This window comes from Lagenorhynchus albirostris, chromosome 1 (genome assembly GCF_949774975.1).
Source record: "Lagenorhynchus albirostris chromosome 1, mLagAlb1.1, whole genome shotgun sequence".
Classification (NCBI taxonomy): domain Eukaryota; kingdom Metazoa; phylum Chordata; class Mammalia; order Artiodactyla; family Delphinidae; genus Lagenorhynchus; species Lagenorhynchus albirostris.
This window is the reverse complement of record NC_083095.1, coordinates 136,645,656-136,670,147: the sequence shown is the minus strand read 5'-3', so window position 1 is coordinate 136,670,147 and position 24,492 is coordinate 136,645,656.

Sequence of the window (24,492 nt, the reverse complement as noted above, 5' to 3'; positions counted from 1 at the left end):
ATAATTGACGAGGTCAGCAGTATGCTGTTTTGAGAGGCTGAGAGATGGGCTACAGAGGGGGAGGTCATCCCCGTATTGGAGGACGATACTGGGGGTGAGAGGGCAGGAAGCGAGGTCCCGCGCCAGAGCCTGTCCAAAGAGGTGGGGGCTGTCACGGAAGCCCTGGGGAAGAACCGTCCAGGTGAGGTGGCGGGAAGCCTGGGTATCCAGATCTGTCCAGGTGAAAGCAAAATGGAAGTAGGAATCAGGGTGTAGGGGAATAATAAAGAAGGCGGTTTTGAGATCGAGGACTGTAAAATGGGTGTTGGACGGGGGCATAGGGGAGAGCAACGTGTACGGGTTTGGCACAACTGGGTGGAGGGGAATTATCACCTCATTGATCAGTCGGAAGTCCTGGACTAGGTGGTAATCTCCTGAGGCCTTGTGGACAGGCAGGATGGGGGAATTGCAGGGAGAGTCCGTGGGGACGAGGAGCCCCTGATCTAAGAGTCTGGTGATAGTAGGTCGTAAGCACCTTAGATGAGTTTCAGAAATGGGGAATTGGGGCCTGCTGGAAACTTGGAGGGGTCTTTAAGACAGATTAGGGCGGGGGGGGGCTGTGTCGCTATTATGGGTTTTGATGTATCACAGACCTTGCGGTCTATCCGGTTGGGGGAGATGGGAGGAGGAAGAGAGGAGGTAGAGGGCTCCACTGCCAGAACGAGCAGGGATAGCAGCAGTTGACAGGAGGAGACCTTAGGATCAAGTCTGGCCAGTTGGAGAGAGGTCCCTAATTGGAAGAGAACATCACGACCTAGCAGAGGAACCAGGTAGGACGGTATGACTAAGAAAGAATGAGTGAAAGGGAGCCTCTCGATGTAACATGAGAGAGGGCCGGTCTGGAGCGGGAAGGACGGCTTACCATCGATGCCCATAACTGAGATCTGGGAAGGAAAAACTGGCCCAGAATATGTAGGGAAGACCGAATAGGTAGCCCCCATGTCCCCAAGGAATGAGATGGACTTACCCGCTACCAGTAGCATTACCCTGGACTCTGCGAGGGTGATGGTGGTCATCGAGTTCGGGTGACGTCAGTCGTCAGCCAATCCCAGGAATTTGAGTGGTAGAGCCATCGGGTCGGTTCGCTCTCTGCGTGGAGGCACTGAGGGAGGGCCGGTCATAGGGCAGTCACTCTTCCAATGGCCTGTTAGCCCGCAGCCAAGGCTGGGCTTGGAAGGAGGCCGGGGATTGGGACATTGGTGAGCCCAGTGCCCCTCTTTTCCGCACTTGAAGCAGGCCCCTGGTGGGTTTGCCTTCGGCGGGTCCCATGGATGTTGTCCATGGGAGATGGCCGGCCACAGGGTGCCTATGAGGGCTTGGGTTTGGAGGGCCAACTTTCATTGCATCCGAGCCTGTCGGCTGGATTCTGCCAAATCCTCAGGGGCATTATAGACTTTAAAGGGCATTTTTACCAGGTCTCAGATGGGAGTCTGGGGGCCGTCCTCTGCCCTCTTAAGTTTTATTTCTGATATCAGGAGCTGATTGTGTGATAAAGTGGGTGGCCAAGGCCGCTGCGCCTGTGGGGCTCTCAGGGTCCAAGTGGGTTCACAGAGTTATGGCCTCTGTAAGGCGGTTGAGATAAACGGCTGGAGTTTCATTGGGCTCTTGGGTTATCTCTTTTAGCTTTTCGAAGTTGACAATCTTGTGGGAGGCAGCCTGCATACCAGCCAAGAGGTATTGGATCATTAGATCGCATTTGTGGCGACCGTCTTGGCCGTCCTGATAACTCCAGCCCAGATCGGTGCCAGGAACGACAGTGGCTCTGACGAGCATAGAGTTATCAGTGAGGTGGACCCGATCGGCGTGGTTTCGGGCAGCATTTTGAATTCGTTCCCTCTCATCGGGGGTCAGAGTAGAAGCTAGGATCACAAAGATGTCGTGCCAGGTTAGATGGTAAGCTTGAGAGAGGTAGCGAAATTCTTTGAGGTAGTGGGAGGAGTCGGCAGAAAAGGAGCCGAATCGCTTTTCTATTTGAGAGAGATCTTGGAGGGCAAAGGGAACATGAACCCTAACTAATCCTTCCGCTCTGGCCAAACTCTTAAGGGACAGAGGTTTGGGTCTTGGGAGTCCTGTTGGTGAGAGCGGGTGTGTGAGCTGATTGGCTAGCAGAGGGGCGAGGAGAGAGAGGTGGAGGGGGAGGAAACGGGGGAAGGGGAAGCCAAGGGGGAGGCTGCTGGGGGAAGCGGGGGAGCGTTGTGGGTCACTGGCGTGGGTTCAGGAGGGAGAGGGGCCAGTCCAGGGAAGGGTGGGGATTGGAGAGGAGCTCTGGAGTGGGGAGAGGCGAGAGTTCGGGTGGGTCGGTTAGTGGAGAGGGGTCATCGTCAAAGCAAATTAGTGGCTTGGATGTAGGAGATGTCTGTTGGGAAAGAAGCACCTAGGAAGTGGAACAATCGAAGCAGAGGGAAGGGCAGGAGCGTAAATACCAGAAGGCCTGGACATAGGAGACCTCGGACCATTTAATCATCCTGAGGCATTAGTTATCTAAATCGTGGAGGATGTTGAAATCGAAAGTCCCTTCAGCAGGCCATTTAGATTGAATGTCTAGAGGGTACTGTGGCCAGGCCTCGGTGGAATAAAATATGAGCCGCCTGCAGCGGAGATCTTGAAAAATGCCGAGTGTTGAAAAGTTGGCCAGGAGACACTCCAGGGGTGTCTTAAGATCTGGTTTGGATTCTGAAGTCCCCATGACATCTGGCCTATCCCCAGGAGAACAGAGATAGAGAGATACGTCTCTGGTCACGGCAGATCGGGGAGCAGTCAGTCGGTTGGGACGTCTCCACAATTGCCCAAGGCTCGGAGGGTGGATGGAGGAGGCCCTGACGCAGCTGCGGTTAAGGACAGGGAGTCTGGTGGGTAGGGACCCCGTGGGTCAAGGGGAACGAAGGAGGGACTTACCCCAATTCTGCCGGGTTGGGTGGGTGAGCAGAGGTCCCCGGTCTGGAGGGGTGGCCCCGTGGTAATTTGTGGGGCTGTGTACCCCACCCGAGTTTTGGCACAGAATGTTAGGAATGGCACCAAAGATGGAGGAGAGCTTAAGCAAGCTTTATTTGGGAATGCTCCCAGGCGAGGTTCATTGGTCCGAGAGAAAGGGGCCAGAGAATTCGCGCCCGGGTGTGGGCACGAACAAAATTTATAGGGGTGGACTCAGGGGAGGTGCTTGCTCTGTGAAGCAGCACTTTATTGGTAATCTCTCGGGTGTTGTGGCAATGTCAGGTGTCCGTTGCATCAGCCTCAGAGCCGTTAGTTCCGCCCCTCGGGAAGGGGGAGAGTGTTGTGGCAATGTCGGGTGTCGGTTGCATCAGCCTCCTTGGCGGGGGTTCCGACTTATTCTCTGGGCCCTTCCCCGGACCTGCTGGCCTTACATCTCAAGTTCTTTGGTGTAATGGGCGACGATTGGTCTCTGGCTACTTCCTGCTCTACGTGGGCACCGGAAGGGAGTCGTGCAGCCAACGGACCGTAGGTTAGGGCAGGGCGGCAGCGGGGGGTTCTGTGGGTAGTAAGGTATATGCCTGGAGGAGCATCTGATTCACCACCACCCGAGAGACGTCTTGTATGCAACTGAGGAGAAACCTGAGGAAACAGGGGCAAGCATGAATAGGATGCAGATAAGGATTAAGGGGCCTAGGATTGGTGTCAGCCAGGTATAGAGGGTGGTCCTCCACCAGTCGGGGATGGGGTAGATGGATTGTCGCTGCCTGCGTTGGAGTTCTTCTTTTAAGCATCGGAGAGCATCCACATTGTCCTCAATGACCCCTGACTGGTTGATGTGGTAGCAACATTCTTCCTGTAGGAAGAGGCAGGTACCTCCTCTGTCGGCTGTCAGAAGGTCCAGGGTGCGTCGACTTTGGAAGACAACTTGGGCTACAGAGGTGATCTGGCACTGGAGGGAGGCGATAGAGGCAGCAGAGGCCTCGATGTCTAGCTGGAGTTTCTGTTCTAGGTCGCAGGATGTTGAGACACTGTGTGTTAGGGCTCATCCCCTGATGCCCGCCTCGACAAAAGAGAGGAGGCGAGGGAAATGCCTGCAACCATAGGGAGAAAGGTGGCCCTTTTCTTTCGGCTAGCAAGTTGTGTGGTAAGTGAGAGAAATTAGGCTTGGCCATATAATGTGAGTTGTGGAACAAGGGTGACGGGGATACATGGGAAGGGGAGGAAGAGTTGACCTCTTTTGTAAGGGAGCCATTACACCAAAAGAACAGGCCTGGTGGGACCCCCATTGGCGTATTTACAGCGAGGGATGAGTTGCAAGGGAGTGCAACATTAGTTAAATTTGGGTGGCTGCCATTGGAAATTGTGAGGTTCTTTTTTTCTAAATCAAGAAATGCGGGGACTCTTACAGGGGGAAAGGGTAAGTTCTGGGAGGGAGAGGTAAGGGGTCCTTGGGGGGTTTCTTTAGCAGCCAAATATAGGGGTTTAGCAAGAAGAGCAAAGTTAGGGATCCAGTGTCGGAAAAATCCTATCAGGCCCAGAAAGGAGAGAATCCTGTCAGCTGTCTCTGGAGGTTGGAGGTTGTGGATGGCCTGGGTGTGGTCGGCTGTCAGGCTCTTTGTTGTGGGGGTAAGGTGGATTCCCAGCTAGGTTACTGAGGGTGTAGACAGTTGGGCCTTGGCTGGAGAGACCCGATAGCCACGAGAGCCGAGATAATTGACGAGGTCAGCAGTATGCTGTTTTGAGAGGCTGAGAGATGGGCTACAGAGGGGGAGGTCATCCCCGTATTGGAGGACGATACTGGGGGTGAGAGGGCAGGAAGCGAGGTCCCGCGCCAGAGCCTGTCCAAAGAGGTGGGGGCTGTCACGGAAGCCCTGGGGAAGAACCGTCCAGGTGAGGTGGCGGGAAGCCTGGGTATCCAGATCTGTCCAGGTGAAAGCAAAATGGAAGTAGGAATCAGGGTGTAGGGGAATAATAAAGAAGGCGGTTTTGAGATCGAGGACTGTAAAATGGGTGTTGGACGGGGGCATAGGGGAGAGCAACGTGTACGGGTTTGGCACAACTGGGTGGAGGGGAATTATCACCTCATTGATCAGTCGGAAGTCCTGGACTAGGTGGTAATCTCCTGAGGCCTTGTGGACAGGCAGGATGGGGGAATTGCAGGGAGAGTCCGTGGGGACGAGGAGCCCCTGATCTAAGAGTCTGGTGATAGTAGGTCGTAAGCACCTTAGATGAGTTTCAGAAATGGGGAATTGGGGCCTGCTGGAAACTTGGACGGGTCTTTAAGACAGATTAGGGCGGGGGGGGGGCTGTGTCGCTATTATGGGTTTTGATGTATCACAGACCTTGCGGTCTATCCGGTTGGGGGAGATGGGAGGAGGAAGAGAGGAGGTAGAGGGCTCCGCTGCCAGAACGAGCAGGGATAGCAGCAGTTGAGAGGAGGAGACCTTAGGATCAAGTCTGGCCAGTTGGAGAGAGGTCCCTAATTGGAAGAGAACATCACGACCTAGCAGAGGAACCAGGTAGGACGGTATGACTAAGAAAGAATGAGTGAAAGGGAGCCTCTCGATGTAACATGAGAGAGGGCCGGTCTGGAGCGGGAAGGACGGCTTACCATCGATGCCCATAACCGAGATCTGGGAAGGAAAAACTGGCCCAGAATATGTAGGGAAGACCGAATAGGTAGCCCCCATGTCCACAAGGAATGAGATGGACTTACCCGCTACCAGTAGCATTACCCTGGACTCTGCGAGGGTGATGGTGGTCATCGAGTTCGGGTGACGTCAGTCGTCAGCCAATCCCAGGAATTTGAGTGGTAGAGCCATCGGGTCGGTTCGCTCTCCGCGTGGAGGCGCTGAGGGAGGGCCGGTCATAGGGCAGTCACTCTTCCAATGGCCTGTTAGCCCGCAGCCAAGGCTGGGCTTGGAAGGAGGCCGGGGATTGGGACATTGGCGAGCCCAGTGCCCCTCTTTTCCGCACTTGAAGCAGGCCCCTGGTGGGTTTGCCTTCGGCGGGTCCCATGGATGTTGTCCATGGGAGATGGCCGGCCACAGGGTGCCTATGAGGGCTTGGGTTTGGAGGGCCAACTTTCATTGCATCCGAGCCTGTCGGCTGGATTCTGCCAAATCCTCAGGGGCATTATAGACTTTAAAGGGCATTTTTACCAGGTCTCAGATGGGAGTCTGGGGGCCGTCCTCTGCCCTCTTAAGTTTTATTTCTGATATCAGGAGCTGATTGTGTGATAAAGTGGGTGGCCAAGGCCGCTGCGCCTGTGGGGCTCTCAGGGTCCAAGTGGGTTCACAGAGTTATGGCCTCTGTAAGGCGGTTGAGATAAACGGCTGGAGTTTCATTGGGCTCTTGGGTTATCTCTTTTAGCTTTTCGAAGTTGACAATCTTGTGGGAGGCAGCCTGCATACCAGCCAAGAGGTATTGGATCATTAGATCGCATTTGTGGTGACCGTCTTGGCCGTCCTGATAACTCCAGCCCAGATCGGTGCCAGGAACGACAGTGGCTCTGACGAGCATAGAGTTATCAGTGAGGTGGACCCGATCGGCGTGGTTTCGGGCAGCATTTTGAATTCGTTCCCTCTCATCGGGGGTCAGAGTAGAAGCTAGGATCACAAAGATGTCGTGCCAGGTTAGATGGTAAGCTTGAGAGAGGTAGCGAAATTCTTTGAGGTAGTGGGAGGAGTCGGCAGAAAAGGAGCCGAATCGCTTTTCTATTTGAGAGAGATCTTGGAGGGCAAAGGGAACATGAACCCTAACTAATCCTTCCGCTCTGGCCAAACTCTTAAGGGACAGAGGTTTGGGTCTTGGGAGTCCTGTTGGTGAGAGCGGGTGTGTGAGCTGATTGGCTAGCAGAGGGGCGAGGAGAGAGAGGTGGAGGGGGAGGAAACGGGGGAAGGGGAAGCCAAGGGGGAGGCTGCTGGGGGAAGCGGGGGAGCGTTGTGGGTCACTGGCGTGGGTTCAGGAGGGAGAGGGGCCAGTCCAGGGAAGGGTGGGGATTGGAGAGGAGCTCTGGAGTGGGGAGAGGCGAGAGTTCGGGTGGGTCGGTTAGTGGAGAGGGGTCATCGTCAAAGCAAATTAGTGGCTTGGATGTAGGAGATGTCTGTTGGGAAAGAAGCACCTAGGAAGTGGAACAATCGAAGCAGAGGGAAGGGCAGGAGCGTAAATACCAGAAGGCCTGGACATAGGAGACCTCGGACCATTTAATCATCCTGAGGCATTAGTTATCTAAATCGTGGAGGATGTTGAAATCGAAAGTCCCTTCAGCAGGCCATTTAGATTGAATGTCTAGAGGGTACTGTGGCCAGGCCTCGGTGGAATAAAATATGAGCCGCCTGCAGCGGAGATCTTGAAAAATGCCGAGTGTTGAAAAGTTGGCCAGGAGACACTCCAGGGGTGTCTTAAGATCTGGTTTGGATTCTGAAGTCCCCATGACATCTGGCCTATCCCCAGGAGAACAGAGATAGAGAGATACGTCTCTGGTCACGGCAGATCGGGGAGCAGTCAGTCGGTTGGGACGTCTCCACAATTGCCCAAGGCTCGGAGGGTGGATGGAGGAGGCCCTGACGCAGCTGCGGTTAAGGACAGGGAGTCTGGTGGGTAGGGACCCCGTGGGTCAAGGGGAACGAAGGAGGGACTTACCCCAATTCTGCCGGGTTGGGTGGGTGAGCAGAGGTCCCCGGTCTGGAGGGGTGGCCCCGTGGTAATTTGTGGGGCTGTGTACCCCACCCGAGTTTTGGCACAGAATGTTAGGAATGGCACCAAAGATGGAGGAGAGCTTAAGCAAGCTTTATTTGGGAATGCTCCCAGGCGAGGTTCATTGGTCCGAGAGAAAGGGGCCAGAGAATTCGCGCCCGGGTGTGGGCACGAACAAAATTTATAGGGGTGGACTCAGGGGAGGTGCTTGCTCTGTGAAGCAGCACTTTATTGGTAATCTCTCGGGTGTTGTGGCAATGTCAGGTGTCCGTTGCATCAGCCTCAGAGCCGTTAGTTCCGCCCCTCGGGAAGGGGGAGAGTGTTGTGGCAATGTCGGGTGTCGGTTGCATCAGCCTCCTTGGCGGGGGTTCCGACTTATTCTCTGGGCCCTTCCCCGGACCTGCTGGCCTTACATCTCAAGTTCTTTGGTGTAATGGGCGACGATTGGTCTCTGGCTACTTCCTGCTCTACGTGGGCACCGGAAGGGAGTCGTGCAGCCAACGGACCGTAGGTTAGGGCAGGGCGGCAGCGGGGGGTTCTGTGGGTAGTAAGGTATATGCCTGGAGGAGCATCTGATTCACCACCACCCGAGAGACGTCTTGTATGCAACTGAGGAGAAACCTGAGGAAACAGGGGCAAGCATGAATAGGATGCAGATAAGGATTAAGGGGCCTAGGATTGGTGTCAGCCAGGTATAGAGGGTGGTCCTCCACCAGTCGGGGATGGGGTAGATGGATTGTCGCTGCCTGCGTTGGAGTTCTTCTTTTAAGCATCGGAGAGCATCCACATTGTCCTCAATGACCCCTGACTGGTTGATGTGGTAGCAACATTCTTCCTGTAGGAAGAGGCAGGTACCTCCTCTGTCGGCTGTCAGAAGGTCCAGGGTGCGTCGACTTTGGAAGACAACTTGGGCTACAGAGGTGATCTGGCACTGGAGGGAGGCGATAGAGGCAGCAGAGGCCTCGATGTCTAGCTGGAGTTTCTGTTCTAGGTCGCAGGATGTTGAGACACTGTGTGTTAGGGCTCATCCCCTGATGCCCGCCTCGACAAAAGAGAGGAGGCGAGGGAAATGCCTGCAACCATAGGGAGAAAGGTGGCCCTTTTCTTTCGGCTAGCAAGTTGTGTGGTAAGTGAGAGAAATTAGGCTTGGCCATATAATGTGAGTTGTGGAACAAGGGTGACGGGGATACATGGGAAGGGGAGGAAGAGTTGACCTCTTTTGTAAGGGAGCCATTACACCAAAAGAACAGGCCTGGTGGGACCCCCATTGGCGTATTTACAGCGAGGGATGAGTTGCAAGGGAGTGCAACATTAGTTAAATTTGGGTGGCTGCCATTGGAAATTGTGAGGTTCTTTTTTTCTAAATCAAGAAATGCGGGGACTCTTACAGGGGGAAAGGGTAAGTTCTGGGAGGGAGAGGTAAGGGGTCCTTGGGGGGTTTCTTTAGCAGCCAAATATAGGGGTTTAGCAAGAAGAGCAAAGTTAGGGATCCAGTGTCGGAAAAATCCTATCAGGCCCAGAAAGGAGAGAATCCTGTCAGCTGTCTCTGGAGGTTGGAGGTTGTGGATGGCCTGGGTGTGGTCGGCTGTCAGGCTCTTTGTTGTGGGGGTAAGGTGGATTCCCAGCTAGGTTACTGAGGGTGTAGACAGTTGGGCCTTGGCTGGAGAGACCCGATAGCCACGAGAGCCGAGATAATTGACGAGGTCAGCAGTATGCTGTTTTGAGAGGCTGAGAGATGGGCTACAGAGGGGGAGGTCATCCCCGTATTGGAGGACGATACTGGGGGTGAGAGGGCAGGAAGCGAGGTCCCGCGCCAGAGCCTGTCCAAAGAGGTGGGGGCTGTCACGGAAGCCCTGGGGAAGAACCGTCCAGGTGAGGTGGCGGGAAGCCTGGGTATCCAGATCTGTCCAGGTGAAAGCAAAATGGAAGTAGGAATCAGGGTGTAGGGGAATAATAAAGAAGGCGGTTTTGAGATCGAGGACTGTAAAATGGGTGTTGGACGGGGGCATAGGGGAGAGCAACGTGTACGGGTTTGGCACAACTGGGTGGAGGGGAATTATCACCTCATTGATCAGTCGGAAGTCCTGGACTAGGTGGTAATCTCCTGAGGCCTTGTGGACAGGCAGGATGGGGGAATTGCAGGGAGAGTCCGTGGGGACGAGGAGCCCCTGATCTAAGAGTCTGGTGATAGTAGGTCGTAAGCACCTTAGATGAGTTTCAGAAATGGGGAATTGGGGCCTGCTGGAAACTTGGACGGGTCTTTAAGACAGATTAGGGCGGGGGGGGGGCTGTGTCGCTATTATGGGTTTTGATGTATCACAGACCTTGCGGTCTATCCGGTTGGGGGAGATGGGAGGAGGAAGAGAGGAGGTAGAGGGCTCCGCTGCCAGAACGAGCAGGGATAGCAGCAGTTGAGAGGAGGAGACCTTAGGATCAAGTCTGGCCAGTTGGAGAGAGGTCCCTAATTGGAAGAGAACATCACGACCTAGCAGAGGAACCAGGTAGGACGGTATGACTAAGAAAGAATGAGTGAAAGGGAGCCTCTCGATGTAACATGAGAGAGGGCCGGTCTGGAGCGGGAAGGACGGCTTACCATCGATGCCCATAACCGAGATCTGGGAAGGAAAAACTGGCCCAGAATATGTAGGGAAGACCGAATAGGTAGCCCCCATGTCCACAAGGAATGAGATGGACTTACCCGCTACCAGTAGCATTACCCTGGACTCTGCGAGGGTGATGGTGGTCATCGAGTTCGGGTGACGTCAGTCGTCAGCCAATCCCAGGAATTTGAGTGGTAGAGCCATCGGGTCGGTTCGCTCTCCGCGTGGAGGCGCTGAGGGAGGGCCGGTCATAGGGCAGTCACTCTTCCAATGGCCTGTTAGCCCGCAGCCAAGGCTGGGCTTGGAAGGAGGCCGGGGATTGGGACATTGGCGAGCCCAGTGCCCCTCTTTTCCGCACTTGAAGCAGGCCCCTGGTGGGTTTGCCTTCGGCGGGTCCCATGGATGTTGTCCATGGGAGATGGCCGGCCACAGGGTGCCTATGAGGGCTTGGGTTTGGAGGGCCAACTTTCATTGCATCCGAGCCTGTCGGCTGGATTCTGCCAAATCCTCAGGGGCATTATAGACTTTAAAGGGCATTTTTACCAGGTCTCAGATGGGAGTCTGGGGGCCGTCCTCTGCCCTCTTAAGTTTTATTTCTGATATCAGGAGCTGATTGTGTGATAAAGTGGGTGGCCAAGGCCGCTGCGCCTGTGGGGCTCTCAGGGTCCAAGTGGGTTCACAGAGTTATGGCCTCTGTAAGGCGGTTGAGATAAACGGCTGGAGTTTCATTGGGCTCTTGGGTTATCTCTTTTAGCTTTTCGAAGTTGACAATCTTGTGGGAGGCAGCCTGCATACCAGCCAAGAGGTATTGGATCATTAGATCGCATTTGTGGTGACCGTCTTGGCCGTCCTGATAACTCCAGCCCAGATCGGTGCCAGGAACGACAGTGGCTCTGACGAGCATAGAGTTATCAGTGAGGTGGACCCGATCGGCGTGGTTTCGGGCAGCATTTTGAATTCGTTCCCTCTCATCGGGGGTCAGAGTAGAAGCTAGGATCACAAAGATGTCGTGCCAGGTTAGATGGTAAGCTTGAGAGAGGTAGCGAAATTCTTTGAGGTAGTGGGAGGAGTCGGCAGAAAAGGAGCCGAATCGCTTTTCTATTTGAGAGAGATCTTGGAGGGCAAAGGGAACATGAACCCTAACTAATCCTTCCGCTCTGGCCAAACTCTTAAGGGACAGAGGTTTGGGTCTTGGGAGTCCTGTTGGTGAGAGCGGGTGTGTGAGCTGATTGGCTAGCAGAGGGGCGAGGAGAGAGAGGTGGAGGGGGAGGAAACGGGGGAAGGGGAAGCCAAGGGGGAGGCTGCTGGGGGAAGCGGGGGAGCGTTGTGGGTCACTGGCGTGGGTTCAGGAGGGAGAGGGGCCAGTCCAGGGAAGGGTGGGGATTGGAGAGGAGCTCTGGAGTGGGGAGAGGCGAGAGTTCGGGTGGGTCGGTTAGTGGAGAGGGGTCATCGTCAAAGCAAATTAGTGGCTTGGATGTAGGAGATGTCTGTTGGGAAAGAAGCACCTAGGAAGTGGAACAATCGAAGCAGAGGGAAGGGCAGGAGCGTAAATACCAGAAGGCCTGGACATAGGAGACCTCGGACCATTTAATCATCCTGAGGCATTAGTTATCTAAATCGTGGAGGATGTTGAAATCGAAAGTCCCTTCAGCAGGCCATTTAGATTGAATGTCTAGAGGGTACTGTGGCCAGGCCTCGGTGGAATAAAATATGAGCCGCCTGCAGCGGAGATCTTGAAAAATGCCGAGTGTTGAAAAGTTGGCCAGGAGACACTCCAGGGGTGTCTTAAGATCTGGTTTGGATTCTGAAGTCCCCATGACATCTGGCCTATCCCCAGGAGAACAGAGATAGAGAGATACGTCTCTGGTCACGGCAGATCGGGGAGCAGTCAGTCGGTTGGGACGTCTCCACAATTGCCCAAGGCTCGGAGGGTGGATGGAGGAGGCCCTGACGCAGCTGCGGTTAAGGACAGGGAGTCTGGTGGGTAGGGACCCCGTGGGTCAAGGGGAACGAAGGAGGGACTTACCCCAATTCTGCCGGGTTGGGTGGGTGAGCAGAGGTCCCCGGTCTGGAGGGGTGGCCCCGTGGTAATTTGTGGGGCTGTGTACCCCACCCGAGTTTTGGCACAGAATGTTAGGAATGGCACCAAAGATGGAGGAGAGCTTAAGCAAGCTTTATTTGGGAATGCTCCCAGGCGAGGTTCATTGGTCCGAGAGAAAGGGGCCAGAGAATTCGCGCCCGGGTGTGGGCACGAACAAAATTTATAGGGGTGGACTCAGGGGAGGTGCTTGCTCTGTGAAGCAGCACTTTATTGGTAATCTCTCGGGTGTTGTGGCAATGTCAGGTGTCCGTTGCATCAGCCTCAGAGCCGTTAGTTCCGCCCCTCGGGAAGGGGGAGAGTGTTGTGGCAATGTCGGGTGTCGGTTGCATCAGCCTCCTTGGCGGGGGTTCCGACTTATTCTCTGGGCCCTTCCCCGGACCTGCTGGCCTTACATCTCAAGTTCTTTGGTGTAATGGGCGACGATTGGTCTCTGGCTACTTCCTGCTCTACGTGGGCACCGGAAGGCAGTCGTGCAGCCAACGGACCGTAGGTTAGGGCAGGGCGGCAGCGGGGGGTTCTGTGGGTAGTAAGGTATATGCCTGGAGGAGCATCTGATTCACCACCACCCGAGAGACGTCTTGTATGCAACTGAGGAGAAACCTGAGGAAACAGGGGCAAGCATGAATAGGATGCAGATAAGGATTAAGGGGCCTAGGATTGGTGTCAGCCAGGTATAGAGGGTGGTCCTCCACCAGTCGGGGATGGGGTAGATGGATTGTCGCTGCCTGCGTTGGAGTTCTTCTTTTAAGCATCGGAGAGCATCCACATTGTCCTCAATGACCCCTGACTGGTTGATGTGGTAGCAACATTCTTCCTGTAGGAAGAGGCAGGTACCTCCTCTGTCGGCTGTCAGAAGGTCCAGGGTGCGTCGACTTTGGAAGACAACTTGGGCTACAGAGGTGATCTGGCACTGGAGGGAGGCGATAGAGGCAGCAGAGGCCTCGATGTCTAGCTGGAGTTTCTGTTCTAGGTCGCAGGATGTTGAGACACTGTGTGTTAGGGCTCATCCCCTGATGCCCGCCTCGACAAGAGAGAGGAGGCGAGGGAAATGCCTGCAACCATAGGGAGAAAGGTGGCCCTTTTCTTTCGGCTAGCAAGTTGTGTGGTAAGTGAGAGAAATTAGGCTTGGCCATATAATGTGAGTTGTGGAACAAGGGTGACGGGGATACATGGGAAGGGGAGGAAGAGTTGACCTCTTTTGTAAGGGAGCCATTACACCAAAAGAACAGGCCTGGTGGGACCCCCATTGGCGTATTTACAGCGAGGGATGAGTTGCAAGGGAGTGCAACATTAGTTAAATTTGGGTGGCTGCCATTGGAAATTGTGAGGTTCTTTTTTTCTAAATCAAGAAATGCGGGGACTCTTACAGGGGGAAAGGGTAAGTTCTGGGAGGGAGAGGTAAGGGGTCCTTGGGGGGTTTCTTTAGCAGCCAAATATAGGGGTTTAGCAAGAAGAGCAAAGTTAGGGATCCAGTGTCGGAAAAATCCTATCAGGCCCAGAAAGGAGAGAATCCTGTCAGCTGTCTCTGGAGGTTGGAGGTTGTGGATGGCCTGGGTGTGGTCGGCTGTCAGGCTCTTTGTTGTGGGGGTAAGGTGGATTCCCAGCTAGGTTACTGAGGGTGTAGACAGTTGGGCCTTGGCTGGAGAGACCCGATAGCCACGAGAGCCGAGATAATTGACGAGGTCAGCAGTATGCTGTTTTGAGAGGCTGAGAGATGGGCTACAGAGGGGGAGGTCATCCCCGTATTGGAGGACGATACTGGGGGTGAGAGGGCAGGAAGCGAGGTCCCGCGCCAGAGCCTGTCCAAAGAGGTGGGGGCTGTCACGGAAGCCCTGGGGAAGAACCGTCCAGGTGAGGTGGCGGGAAGCCTGGGTATCCAGATCTGTCCAGGTGAAAGCAAAATGGAAGTAGGAATCAGGGTGTAGGGGAATAATAAAGAAGGCGGTTTTGAGATCGAGGACTGTAAAATGGGTGTTGGACGGGGGCATAGGGGAGAGCAACGTGTACGGGTTTGGCACAACTGGGTGGAGGGGAATTATCACCTCATTGATCAGTCGGAAGTCCTGGACTAGGTGGTAATCTCCTGAGGCCTTGTGGACAGGCAGGATGGGGGAATTGCAGGGAGAGTCCGTGGGGACGAGGAGCCCCTGATCTAAGAGTCTGGTGATAGTAGGTCGTAAGCACCTTAGATGAGTTTCAGAAATGGGGAATTGGGGCCTGCTGGAAACTTGGAGGGGTCTTTAAGACAGATTAGGGCGGGGGGGGGCTGTGTCGCTATTATGGGTTTTGATGTATCACAGACCTTGCGGTCTATCCGGTTGGGGGAGATGGGAGGAGGAAGAGAGGAGGTAGAGGGCTCCGCTGCCAGAACGAGCAGGGATAGCAGCAGTTGAGAGGAGGAGACCTTAGGATCAAGTCTGGCCAGTTGGAGAGAGGTCCCTAATTGGAAGAGAACATCACGACCTAGCAGAGGAACCAGGTAGGACGGTATGACTAAGAAAGAATGAGTGAAAGGGAGCCTCTCGATGTAACATGAGAGAGGGCCGGTCTGGAGCGGGAAGGACGGCTTACCATCGATGCCCATAACTGAGATCTGGGAAGGAAAAACTGGCCCAGAATATGTAGGGAAGACCGAATAGGTAGCCCCCATGTCCACAAGGAATGAGATGGACTTACCCGCTACCAGTAGCATTACCCTGGACTCTGCGAGGGTGATGGTGGTCATCGAGTTCGGGTGACGTCAGTCGTCAGCCAATCCCAGGAATTTGAGTGGTAGAGCCATCGGGTCGGTTCGCTCTCCGCGTGGAGGCGCTGAGGGAGGGCCGGTCATAGGGCAGTCACTCTTCCAATGGCCTGTTAGCCCGCAGCCAAGGCTGGGCTTGGAAGGAGGCCGGGGATTGGGACATTGGTGAGCCCAGTGCCCCTCTTTTCCGCACTTGAAGCAGGCCCCTGGTGGGTTTGCCTTCGGCGGGTCCCATGGATGTTGTCCATGGGAGATGGCCGGCCACAGGGTGCCTATGAGGGCTTGGGTTTGGAGGGCCAACTTTCATTGCATCCGAGCCTGTCGGCTGGATTCTGCCAAATCCTCAGGGGCATTATAGACTTTAAAGGGCATTTTTACCAGGTCTCAGATGGGAGTCTGGGGGCCGTCCTCTGCCCTCTTAAGTTTTATTTCTGATATCAGGAGCTGATTGTGTGATAAAGTGGGTGGCCAAGGCCGCTGCGCCTGTGGGGCTCTCAGGGTCCAAGTGGGTTCACAGAGTTATGGCCTCTGTAAGGCGGTTGAGATAAACGGCTGGAGTTTCATTGGGCTCTTGGGTTATCTCTTTTAGCTTTTCGAAGTTGACAATCTTGTGGGAGGCAGCCTGCATACCAGCCAAGAGGTATTGGATCATTAGATCGCATTTGTGGTGACCGTCTTGGCCGTCCTGATAACTCCAGCCCAGATCGGTGCCAGGAACGACAGTGGCTCTGACGAGCATAGAGTTATCAGTGAGGTGGACCCGATCGGCGTGGTTTCGGGCAGCATTTTGAATTCGTTCCCTCTCATCGGGGGTCAGAGTAGAAGCTAGGATCACAAAGATGTCGTGCCAGGTTAGATGGTAAGCTTGAGAGAGGTAGCGAAATTCTTTGAGGTAGTGGGAGGAGTCGGCAGAAAAGGAGCCGAATCGCTTTTCTATTTGAGAGAGATCTTGGAGGGCAAAGGGAACATGAACCCTAACTAATCCTTCCGCTCTGGCCAAACTCTTAAGGGACAGAGGTTTGGGTCTTGGGAGTCCTGTTGGTGAGAGCGGGTGTGTGAGCTGATTGGCTAGCAGAGGGGCGAGGAGAGAGAGGTGGAGGGGGAGGAAACGGGGGAAGGGGAAGCCAAGGGGGAGGCTGCTGGGGGAAGCGGGGGAGCGTTGTGGGTCACTGGCGTGGGTTCAGGAGGGAGAGGGGCCAGTCCAGGGAAGGGTGGGGATTGGAGAGGAGCTCTGGAGTGGGGAGAGGCGAGAGTTCGGGTGGGTCGGTTAGTGGAGAGGGGTCATCGTCAAAGCAAATTAGTGGCTTGGATGTAGGAGATGTCTGTTGGGAAAGAAGCACCTAGGAAGTGGAACAATCGAAGCAGAGGGAAGGGCAGGAGCGTAAATACCAGAAGGCCTGGACATAGGAGACCTCGGACCATTTAATCATCCTGAGGCATTAGTTATCTAAATCGTGGAGGATGTTGAAATCGAAAGTCCCTTCAGCAGGCCATTTAGATTGAATGTCTAGAGGGTACTGTGGCCAGGCCTCGGTGGAATAAAATATGAGCCGCCTGCGGCGGAGATCTTGAAAAATGCCGAGTGTTGAAAAGTTGGCCAGGAGACACTCCAGGGGTGTCTTAAGATCTGGTTTGGATTCTGAAGTCCCCATGACATCTGGCCTATCCCCAGGAGAACAGAGATAGAGAGATACGTCTCTGGTCACGGCAGATCGGGGAGCAGTCAGTCGGTTGGGACGTCTCCACAATTGCCCAAGGCTCGGAGGGTGGATGGAGGAGGCCCTGACGCAGCTGCGGTTAAGGACAGGGAGTCTGGTGGGTAGGGACCCCGTGGGTCAAGGGGAACGAAGGAGGGACTTACCCCAATTCTGCCGGGTTGGGTGGGTGAGCAGAGGTCCCCGGTCTGGAGGGGTGGCCCCGTGGTAATTTGTGGGGCTGTGTACCCCACCCGAGTTTTGGCACAGAATGTTAGGAATGGCACCAAAGATGGAGGAGAGCTTAAGCAAGCTTTATTTGGGAATGCTCCCAGGCGAGGTTCATTGGTCCGAGAGAAAGGGGCCAGAGAATTCGCGCCCGGGTGTGGGCACGAACAAAATTTATAGGGGTGGACTCAGGGGAGGTGCTTGCTCTGTGAAGCAGCACTTTATTGGTAATCTCTCGGGTGTTGTGGCAATGTCAGGTGTCCGTTGCATCAGCCTCAGAGCCGTTAGTTCCGCCCCTCGGGAAGGGGGAGAGTGTTGTGGCAATGTCGGGTGTCGGTTGCATCAGCCTCCTTGGCGGGGGTTCCGACTTATTCTCTGGGCCCTTCCCCGGACCTGCTGGCCTTACATCTCAACTTCTTTGGTGTAATGGGCGACGATTGGTCTCTGGCTACTTCCTGCTCTACGTGGGCACCGGAAGGCAGTCGTGCAGCCAACGGACCGTAGGTTAGGGCAGGGCGGCAGCGGGGGGTTCTGTGGGTAGTAAGGTATATGCCTGGAGGAGCATCTGATTCACCACCACCCGAGAGACGTCTTGTATGCAACTGAGGAGAAACCTGAGGAAACAGGGGCAAGCATGAATAGGATGCAGATAAGGATTAAGGGGCCTAGGATTGGTGTCAGCCAGGTATAGAGGGTGGTCCTCCACCAGTCGGGGATGGGGTAGATGGATTGTCGCTGCCTGCGTTGGAGTTCTTCTTTTAAGCATCGGAGAGCATCCACATTGTCCTCAATGACCCCTGACTGGTTGATGTGGTAGCAACATTCTTCCTGTAGGAAGAGGCAGGTACCTCCTCTGTCGGCTGTCAGAAGGTCCAGGGTGCGTCGACTTTGGAAGACAACTTGGGCTACAGAGGTGATCTGGCACTGGAGGGAGGCGATAGAGGCAGCAGAGGCCTCGATGTCTAGCTGGAGTTTCTGTTCTAGGTCGCAGGATGTTGAGACACTGTGTGTTAGGGCTCATCCCCTGATGCCCGCCTCGACAAAAGAGAGGAGGCGAGGGAAATGCCTGCAACCATAGGGAGAAAGGTGGCCCTTTTCTTTCGGCTAGCAAGTTGTGTGGTAAGTGAGAGAAATTAGGCTTGGCCATATAATGTGAGTTGTGGAACAAGGGTGACGGGGATACATGGGAAGGGGAGGAAGAGTTGACCTCTTTTGTAAGGGAGCCATTACACCAAAAGAACAGGCCTGGTGGGACCCCCATTGGCGTATTTACAGCGAGGGATGAGTTGCAAGGGAGTGCAACATTAGTTAAATTTGGGTGGCTGCCATTGGAAATTGTGAGGTTCTTTTTTTCTAAATCAAGAAATGCGGGGACTCTTACAGGGGGAAAGGGTAAGTTCTGGGAGGGAGAGGTAAGGGGTCCTTGGGGGGTTTCTTTAGCAGCCAAATATAGGGGTTTAGCAAGAAGAGCAAAGTTAGGGATCCAGTGTCGGAAAAATCCTATCAGGCCCAGAAAGGAGAGAATCCTGTCAGCTGTCTCTGGAGGTTGGAGGTTGTGGATGGCCTGGGTGTGGTCGGCTGTCAGGCTCTTTGTTGTGGGGGTAAGGTGGATTCCCAGCTAGGTTACTGAGGGTGTAGACAGTTGGGCCTTGGCTGGAGAGACCCGATAGCCACGAGAGCCGAGATAATTGACGAGGTCAGCAGTATGCTGTTTTGAGAGGCTGAGAGATGGGCTACAGAGGGGGAGGTCATCCCCGTATTGGAGGACGATACTGGGGGTGAGAGGGCAGGAAGCGAGGTCCCGCACCAGAGCCTGTCCAAAGAGGTGGGGGCTGTCACGGAAGCCCTGGGGAAGAACCGTCCAGGTGAGGTGGTGGGAAGCCTGGGTATCCAGATCTGTCCAGGTGAAAGCAAAATGGAAGTAGGAATCAGGGTGTAGGGGAATAATAAAGAAGGCGGTTTTGAGATCGAGGACTGTAAAATGGGTGTTGGACGGGGGCATAGGGGAGAGCAACGTGTACGGGTTTGGCACAACTGGGTGGAGGGGAATTATCACCTCATTGATCAGTCGGAAGTCCTGGACTAGGTGGTAATCTCCTGAGGCCTTGTGGACAGGCAGGATGGGGGAATTGCAGGGAGAGTCCGTGGGGACGAGGAGCCCCTGATCTAAGAGTCTGGTGATAGTAGGTCGTAAGCACCTTAGATGAGTTTCAGAAATGGGGAATTGGGGCCTGCTGGAAACTTGGAGGGGTCTTTAAGACAGATTAGGGCGGGGGGGGGCTGTGTCGCTATTATGGGTTTTGATGTATCACAGACCTTGCGGTCTATCCGGTTGGGGGAGATGGGAGGAGGAAGAGAGGAGGTAGAGGGCTCCGCTGCCAGAACGAGCAGGGATAGCAGCAGTTGAGAGGAGGAGACCTTAGGATCAAGTCTGGCCAGTTGGAGAGAGGTCCCTAATTGGAAGAGAACATCACGACCTAGCAGAGGAACCAGGTAGGACGGTATGACTAAGAAAGAATGAGTGAAAGGGAGCCTCTCGATGTAACATGAGAGAGGGCCGGTCTGGAGCGGGAAGGACGGCTTACCATCGATGCCCATAACCGAGATCTGGGAAGGAAAAACTGGCCCAGAATATGTAGGGAAGACCGAATAGGTAGCCCCCATGTCCCCAAGGAATGAGATGGACTTACCCGCTACCAGTAGCATTACCCTGGACTCTGCGAGGGTGATGGTGGTCATCGAGTTCGGGTGACGTCAGTCGTCAGCCAATCCCAGGAATTTGAGTGGTAGAGCCATCGGGTCGGTTCGCTCTCCGCGTGGAGGCGCTGAGGGAGGGCCGGTCATAGGGCAGTCACTCTTCCAATGGCCTGTTAGCCCGCAGCCAAGGCTGGGCTTGGAAGGAGGCCGGGGATTGGGACATTGGCGAGCCCAGTGCCCCTCTTTTCCGCACTTGAAGCAGGCCCCTGGTGGGTTTGCCTTCGGCGGGTCCCATGGATGTTGTCCATGGGAGATGGCCAGCCACAGGGTGCCTATGAGGGCTTGGGTTTGGAGGGCCAACTTTCATTGCATCCGAGCCTGTCGGCTGGATTCTGCCAAATCCTCAGGGGCATTATAGACTTTAAAGGGCATTTTTACCAGGTCTCAGATGGGAGTCTGGGGGCCGTCCTCTGCCCTCTTAAGTTTTATTTCTGATATCAGGAGCTGATTGTGTGATAAAGTGGGTGGCCAAGGCCGCTGCGCCTGTGGGGCTCTCAGGGTCCAAGTGGGTTCACAGAGTTATGGCCTCTGTAAGGCGGTTGAGATAAACGGCTGGAGTTTCATTGGGCTCTTGGGTTATCTCTTTTAGCTTTTCGAAGTTGACAATCTTGTGGGAGGCAGCCTGCATACCAGCCAAGAGGTATTGGATCATTAGATCGCATTTGTGGCGACCGTCTTGGCCGTCCTGATAACTCCAGCCGGGATCAGTGCCAGGAATGGCGGTGGCTGTGAGGGGCATAGAGTTATCATTGAGGTTACGCGATCTGCACGGTTTCGAGCAGCCGTTTGAATTCGTTCCCTCTCATTGGGGGTCAGAGTAGAAGCTAGGATCACAAAGATGTCGTGCCAGGTTAGATGGTAAGCTTGAGAGAGGTAGCGAAATTCTTTGAGGTAGTGGGAGGAGTCGGCAGAAAAGGAGCCGAATCGCTTTTCTATTTGAGAGAGATCTTGGAGGGCAAAGGGAACATGAACCCTAACTAATCCTTCCGCTCTGGCCAAACTCTTAAGGGACAGAGGTTTGGGTCTTGGGAGTCCTGTTGGTGAGAGCGGGTGTGTGAGCTGATTGGCTAGCAGAGGGGCGAGGAGAGAGAGGTGGAGGGGGAGGAAACGGGGGAAGGGGAAGCCAAGGGGGAGGCTGCTGGGGGAAGCGGGGGAGCGTTGTGGGTCACTGGCGTGGGTTCAGGAGGGAGAGGGGTCAGTCCAGGGAAGGGTGGGGATTGGAGAGGAGCTCTGGAGTGGGGAGAGGCGAGAGTTCGGGTGGGTCGGTTAGTGGAGAGGGTTCATCGTCAAAGCAAATTAGTGCCTTGGATGTAGGAGATGTCTGTTGGGAAAGAAGCACCTAGGAAGTGGAACAATCGAAGCAGAGGGAAGGGCAGGAGCGTAAATACCAGAAGGCCTGGACATAGGAGACCTCAGACCATTTAATCATCCTGAGGCATTAGTTATCTAAATCGTGGAGGATGTTGAAATCGAAAGTCCCTTCAGCAGGCCATTTAGATTGAATGTCTAGAGGGTACTGTGGCCAGGCCTCGGTGGAATAAAATATGAGCCGCCTGCGGCGGAGATCTTGAAAAATGCCGAGTGTTGAAAAGTTGGCCAGGAGACACTCCAGGGGTGTCTTAAGATCTGGTTTGGATTCTGAAGTCCCCATGACATCTGGCCTATCCCCAGGAGAACAGAGATAGAGAGATACGTCTCTGGTCACGGCAGATCGGGGAGCAGTCAGTCGGTTGGGACGTCTCCACAATTGCCCAAGGCTCGGAGGGTGGATGGAGGAGGCCCTGACGCAGCTGCGGTTAAGGACAGGGAGTCTGGTGGGTAGGGACCCCGTGGGTCAAGGGGAACGAAGGAGGGACTTACCCCAATTCTGCCGGGTTGGGTGGGTGAGCAGAGGTCCCCGGTCTGGAGGGGTGGCCCCGTGGTAATTTGTGGGGCTGTGTACCCCACCCGAGTTTTGGCACAGAATGTTAGGAATGGCACCAAAGATGGAGGAGAGCTTAAGCAAGCTTTATTTGGGAATGCTCCCAGGCGAGGTTCATTGGTCCGAGAGAAAGGGGCCAGAGAATTCGCGTCCGGGTGTGGGCACGAACAAAATTTATAGGGGTGGACTCAGGGGAGGTGCTTGCTCTGTGAAGCAGCACTTTATTGGTAATCTCTCGGGTGTTGTGGCAATGTCAGGTGTCCGTTGCATCAGCCTCAGAGCCGTTAGTTCCGCCCCTCGGGAAGGGGGAGAGTGTTGTGGCAATGTCGGGTGTCGGTTGCATCAGCCTACTTGGCCGGGGTTCCGACTTATTCTCTGGGCCCTTCCCCGGACCTGCTGGCCTTACATCTCAAGTTCTTTGGTGTAATGGGCAACGATTGGTCTCTGGCTACTTCCTGCTCTACGTGGGCACCGGAAGGGAGTCGTGCAGCCAACGGACCGTAGGTTAGGGCAGGGCGGCAGCGGGGGGTTCTGTGGGTAGTAGGGTATATGCCTGGAGGAGCATCTGATTCACCACCGCCCGAGAGACGTCTTGTATGCAACTGAGGAGAAACCTGAGGAAACAGGGGGCAAGCATGAATAGGATGCAGATAAGGATTAAGGGGCCTAGGATTGGTGTCAGCCAGGTATAGAGGGTGGTCCTCCACCAGTCGGGGATGGGGTAGATGGATTGTCACTGCCTGCGTTGGAGTTCTTCTTTTAAGCATCGGAGAGCATCCACATTGTCCTCAATGACCCCTGACTGGTTGATGTGGTAGCAACATTCTTCCTGTAGGAAGAGGCAGGTACCTCCTCTGTCGGCTGTCAGAAGGTCCAGGGTGCGTCGACTTTGGAAGACAACTTGGGCTACAGAGGTGATCTGGCACTGGAGGGAGGCGATAGAGGCAGCAGAGGCCTCGATGTCTAGCTGGAGTTTCTGTTCTAGGTCGCAGGATGTTGAGACACTGTGTGTTAGGGCTCATCCCCTGATGCCCGCCTCGACAAGAGAGAGGAGGCGAGGGAAATGCCTGCAACCATAGGGAGAAAGGTGGCCCTTTTCTTTCGGCTAGCAAGTTGTGTGGTAAGTGAGAGAAATTAGGCTTGGCCATATAATGTGAGTTGTGGAACAAGGGTGACGGGGATACATGGGAAGGGGGAGGAAGAGTTGACCTCTTTTGTAAGGGAGCCATTACACCAAAAGAACAGGCCTGGTGGGGCCCCCATTGGCGTATTTACAGCGAGGGATGAGTTGCAAGGGAGTGCAACATTAGTTAAATTTGGGTGGCTGCCATTGGAAATTGTGAGGTTCTTTTTTTCTAAATCAAGAAATGCGGGGACTCTTACAGGGGGAAAAGGTAAGTTCTGGGAGGGAGAGGTAAGGGGTCCTTGGGGGGTTTCTTTAGCAGCCAAATATAGGGGTTTAGCAAGAAGAGCAAAGTTAGGGATCCAGTGTCGGAAAAATCCTATCAGGCCCAGAAAGGAGAGAATCCTGTCAGCTGTCTCTGGAGGTTGGAGGTTGTGGATGGCCTGGGTGTGGTCGGCTGTCAGGCTCTTTGTTGTGGGGGTAAGGTGGATTCCCAGCTAGGTTACTGAGGGTGTAGACAGTTGGGCCTTGGCTGGAGAGACCCGATAGCCACGAGAGCCGAGATAATTGACGAGGTCAGCAGTATGCTGTTTTGAGAGGCTGAGAGATGGGCTACAGAGGGGGAGGTCATCCCCGTATTGGAGGACGATACTGGGGGTGAGAGGGCAGGAAGCGAGGTCCCGCGCCAGAGCCTGTCCAAAGAGGTGGGGGCTGTCACGGAAGCCCTGGGGAAGAACCGTCCAGGTGAGGTGGCGGGAAGCCTGGGTATCCAGATCTGTCCAGGTGAAAGCAAAATGGAAGTAGGAATCAGGGTGTAGGGGAATAATAAAGAAGGCGGTTTTGAGATCGAGGACTGTAAAATGGGTGTTGGACGGGGGCATAGGGGAGAGCAACGTGTACGGGTTTGGCACAACTGGGTGGAGGGGAATTATCACCTCATTGATCAGTCGGAAGTCCTGGACTAGGTGGTAATCTCCTGAGGCCTTGTGGACAGGCAGGATGGGGGAATTGCAGGGAGAGTCCGTGGGGACGAGGAGCCCCTGATCTAACAGTCTGGTGATAGTAGGTCGTAAGCACCTTAGATGAGTTTCAGAAATGGGGAATTGGGGCCTGCTGGAAACTTGGAGGGGTCTTTAAGACAGATTAGGGCGGGGGGGGCTGTGTCGCTATTATGGGTTTTGATGTATCACAGACCTTGCGGTCTATCCGGTTGGGGGAGATGGGAGGAGGAAGAGAGGAGGTAGAGGGCTCCGCTGCCAGAACGAGCAGGGATAGCAGCAGTTGAGAGGAGGAGACCTTAGGATCAAGTCTGGCCAGTTGGAGAGAGGTCCCTAATTGGAAGAGAACATCACGACCTAGCAGAGGAACCAGGTAGGACGGTATGACTAAGAAAGAATGAGTGAAAGGGAGCCTCTCGATGTAACATGAGAGAGGGCCGGTCTGGAGCGGGAAGGACGGCTTACCATCGATGCCCATAACCGAGATCTGGGAAGGAAAAACTGGCCCAGAATATGTAGGGAAGACCGAATAGGTAGCCCCCATGTCCCCAAGGAATGAGATGGACTTACCCGCTACCAGTAGCATTACCCTGGACTCTGCGAGGGTGATGGTGGTCATCGAGTTCGGGTGACGTCAGTCGTCAGCCAATCCCAGGAAT